This window comes from Pinus tabuliformis, chromosome 2_1 (assembly GCF_031772625.1).
Source record: "Pinus tabuliformis cultivar Carrire ecotype Pingquan chromosome 2_1, CPIR1, whole genome shotgun sequence".
Lineage (NCBI taxonomy): Eukaryota > Viridiplantae > Streptophyta > Pinopsida > Pinales > Pinaceae > Pinus > Pinus tabuliformis.
Window position 1 is genome coordinate 653780352 of NC_142299.1, and position 5072 is coordinate 653785423.

Sequence of the window (5072 nt, forward strand, 5' to 3'; positions counted from 1 at the left end):
TTGCTATTACATCAATACCCTACAAGCTTCTACTTTTAGGTTTACCAATTGCTACCAAAAGGAACTTCTATCCCTACGAGTTTATTATTTTTCACTGAAAGGGGCTCTTTCCCCTGCGTGTTTATCATTTTTTACTAAAATGGACTATTTGCCCTGCTGCTTTATCATTTTTCACTGAAAGTGCCTATTTCCCCAGCTCATTTATTAGCTACTACTAAAAGGAACTATTGTATTTGGAATGAAAGCTACCACTTGATATCAATGTTGATTCATATTTCATCCATTTTCAAATGAAAATCAATAGGCCACTTTCTTTTCATAAACAAATAAACTAGTCACCTCAACTACTCCCAATAAACACCGTAAACACACGCTAAACAATTCAATAATTACTAAACGAATCACCAAAAATACTAGCAATCAATAATTACTAATCAAAACTTACATTCAGACTAGTAACATTAATCCTTAGTAATTACCCTGAAATCATGTTTGTTGAACAAACCAAAACACCAATCACCAATTAATTCTCTACCTTCTCAATTACATTTTAAACACCATGATTTGTCTCTAATTCATGTTTGATGCATAACAAAAATATGCATCTTATTGCACCAACAACATTCCACTCTTGCTCAATGGTTGCTTGAATCTTGCTTATAAAGAATTATGGCCTAATATTTTGGTTAATGAACTTCAGTTCTCTTGCACTTGAATTCTTGCATGAACCTTGTATTTTTCGTATGTCTTAGTTTTATCAAATCATCTAAATGTGTTATTCAATTCTTCAATCATTAGAAAACTATCTCTGTAAGAAACTTAGAGTTTAATGGTCAATTTTTGAAAATATGAAATTTTATTAGGATTTAGCAATGCTCCTTCTAATTCTGGCGCTTTTCCAAATTTAGCTATTTAGCCAAATTTGTCTCCAAATATGTACATGTTGCCAATGGAACTCCAATTTCCACATTCGTGTTTTATGGAAATTTTATAGTGTTGCACCTTATATGGCATAAACACTAAACTCCAAGCTCTCGACTCATTCATGCACCAGAATACCTTAACACTCCCTAAATCCTTTGTTGGGCCCATCATGCTTTGTTTTGGCCCTAGGGAGATTTATCACTATTGCTGACTCATTCAACCATAAGGCCATGGCCGAAAGAATTTAACAAATTGCACACTATAACTCCACTAGACCTTTTTATGCTATAGCCCAAAGGGCTTAACTTATTTTGCATTCGTCCACTCATGTGGTCTCAATGGCTACATAAGACTGTGGCATGGCACTCTCAAACCCAAAACGGTTAATCTTCCAATAGACCCTTGAAAAATATTCATGGTTGATCTGTAAGTGTGGTTCCTCATTCACTCCTTTACCATTAGTCACCACAACCTAACTATATCACTGTTGTGATCTAGTGTATTGTCATCTCACAAGAAATTCTCCTGTGATGTTGTGTCCTAGTGGGTCCATTTGCTGCATATAGGAGCAAATCAATGAAATCGATGGGCTAAACTATCATTTCCACATGTTCCCCTATCCTACTAAATGCGATGCCTCTCCATATTTCTCATTTAATTTCTTCTAGGGTCAACAAACTAGAATGAGTTGTCCGTACGGGTACCACTGCCTCACTTGTGAACCAATCAAAATACTACCAAGATAAAATTTATTTGACACTTTCCACATCTACCTAGCTCCTAGTCAGCATGATGATACCTTGTTGTTCACCTTATAAATCTTCTAGAAAACCACTTCGAGGATGGTATCTTGCTCACATCATCTATTCCATGTGGTGTTATATGAGTGGTGACACATATCACTCAAACATGGCTCACTAGGCCACCGAAAATCCCTAAATTTTACTACCACATTTCCCTTGTATTAACATCATGATGAAATCATCATGGTCATATAAAATGATACCACATGCCTGTAAAATAGGTGAAAGAAAAGGGTTTAGGGCAATGTGTTTTGTGAACATTTCCTTTGTTAAATTATTATAAGGGTCCCAAACTTTTCATAATAAAAAGTATAAAGATTCCTCGATCCATTGTTACAGTGTTCCTGCATTTTCCAGTTGTTTACCATCTTGAGCCTTCACTTTCTGTGTGCACTATGTTTCTTCTAGTGTAGTCCTCTTCAGTGGTTGGCATCCTTGGCTTGTGTCTTCACGGGTGCTCCCTTATTCAGTGGGATGATGGGTTACGTGGGGACTTGTCACTACTACTATGCACTAATGACCATGCACTAACACCTCTTCACTCTTCCCATATTGACGTCATCCGTGGGGTTTCACCTTAGTGCATTGTTTACACCTTTTGAGGCACTGTCACTGAGATGGTTTATTATAAGGGGCTCCACCTTAAGCTAATAAAATTCTTTGTCACCCTTGTGTTGTCAGGCTAAGAATGTCCGACTCTCCTTTATCAGTTTTACCAACAACTCTGCTATAATGTAGCTAAATGCTAATTTGAAACAACCTTTGCCCTTTTGCCAACTTTAACTCTGTAACCTTGAATTCTAGAGGTTTCCACCTTTGTCTAACAATAAATTATGATTCATAAGGCCATTTTAAAACTTTTGTATACCACTGGAAATATCTTTAAGATATTTTGCCATCTTAATGGGTTCAAATTGCTTTTGAGGTGATTCTCTAATCAAGGGATGGCTCTAAATTCTCTGCACCTTAACCAATTAGCTCCACCACTAACATTCACCAATCTACTTGGAAACATCTCAACTTTTTCCTTTGCCATAAATGTGTTGAAGTTCCTTCTTTTAGCAGTCTTTTGTTCTTTGCCATTTCATTAAATTTGATAATGAAAACATATTAATACTTGACCTCAATTACCTATCATCAATGAGAACCTCCTTTGACAACATATTCGAACAATCTCTCATCGTCTTCTTTGCCTTCTCCTTCATCCCCATCACCTTTTCCATCAATGAAAACATATTTCTAACAACTTCCCCATTTTGCATTCATCGTAACACCGTGATAAAACAAAGACAAAATCATAAAAAAATAAGAAAAGATAAGTGTACTTCTCTTATTTGTCTTCTGCTCCTTTGGATGATGCCCCCCTTTGATGTTTCTCCACTATGTGGTGTTACTCTGATATACTTTTGTTGGTGTACTTCTCCTTTTGGTTGATCATCAATACTTCATCTAGTCATGAGCTTATCGACATTCTCTATGTCAACCATATTCTAGATTTCAAATTGAGTCCCTAATGTGTGCAATTTAACGATCTTCAGTGCCTCATTACAATGATTTGCAACTTTGAGAATATCCCAAGCTTCTTTTATTGTTGTTGCACTGGTTATTTTGTTGAAGATAGACTTATCAGCGAAATTTTGGATCCAACATTTGTCTCAATGCTCTTCCTTTCTTAGTTTGACCACTGTGTTTCTATGATTATTATTTATGCCTGCTAATGCTTCTTTGGTTGGCTCTACATATCCCTTTCACTGTATCCAACCAATATTGAGCTTGTAGAAAAGTCTTTCCAAACAAAATTAGTATCTATATCAAAACACTTAAAGAAGTCATGGTTCAAAATGTGGTCATACCATTTCTTGAACTTAAATAAATCATTTTAAATAAAAAAAAGTTTGAAATAAAACCACTTTTAATTTTTTCAGTAATAAAATATGTTGATTTCAATAAAGCTCCTAATATTAGAATGCCCACAACGAATATGAACATTAATAGGCCTTTAAAGAAAATTTTGAATAACCCTTTAAAAAAATAGCTCTTCAAAATACTTTTCAACGAAATTCACGCTCACCTTATGATGACACTTTATACACCATATGCATTTCATAATATTTCAATGTGGATATGGGTTTCCTGCTTTTTTTCTTACTCTACCTAGTGTTTTTTAATTCGAGGCTGCGGATTTTTTTAACCATTCTTTTAATTTCAGGTAGTCTGCTGTGATTATCCTCCCTTTTTTATGTTACAACCTTCTTAACTTTCGACATAAAGAGGCTATCATATTTCAACAAAAAAAAATTATCACGGGAAGTTGAAGCAAAATCGGCTCACCTTCTTCTTCTCCTACTACGCTCACTAATTCACTACGCTCTTCTTCCTCGGTCCGATGTCAACGCATTGTTCAATACTTCTAGGGTTTGATAGTCGACCCTCACATTTTTTAAAAATTTGCAGCTGGCTTCTTCTTCTCATTCGACCCTCACATTTTTTTTAATTTGCAGCATGATTTCTCATTCTTGAGCTTTCTCCTCCTTGAGATGCTTTAAAATATTCATACACAATCTCATGTTCTGATACCATGAGAAGGGTGGTAGAGGGGACAACATGAACAAGAACGGGGGTAAGATTCAACTAGAAATCAACTAGCTAAACTGAACTCAAACTAACTGAGACTAGCTAAACTGAACTCAAAGTAACTGAGACGGAGAAATTAATGCTCTCAACACGAGTGAGTGGGCGAGATGAAATTATCTTTACTTTTTTCTTAATTTGACAAGAGAAATTAATGCTCTCAACACGAGCGAGTGGGCCAGATGAAATTATCTTAGCTTTTTTCTTAATTTGACCAATTTATGTTACGCCTCGGCCCTATTTTGCTTTCTGGAAACTTTTGTTTGTAATGAAAGCTATGTGAAATTGAATATACATGATTCAAGGGTTTAACTTATGAAGAAAACATATGCAACATTATGGAAGGTTCGAATAAATGTCAATCCTAACCGATTTAGTGTCTGATACTTGATCTACTAAAGTGAATGGATATGACACTGGGTCCTATCAACTCTAGCTGTCATATCAACACTTAAATCCCACATTCGCTATGATGGTCCTTTCTTGATTACCAAATAGGAAATTCGTAAGTTATATGAAGGATTCCAAGGCGATTCCTAATTTGGTACGATTCGATAGAGGACCAGTAAGGATTTATTTGCACAACATCTTCAACATTACATAGTACCTCTTCAATATTAAATAGTATCAGTTCATAATTTCCTTTAATTCCCACGTCAATTTATGATTTATAAAAGTACTGCAGGCGAATAGATTTGCCTTTGTATATATATC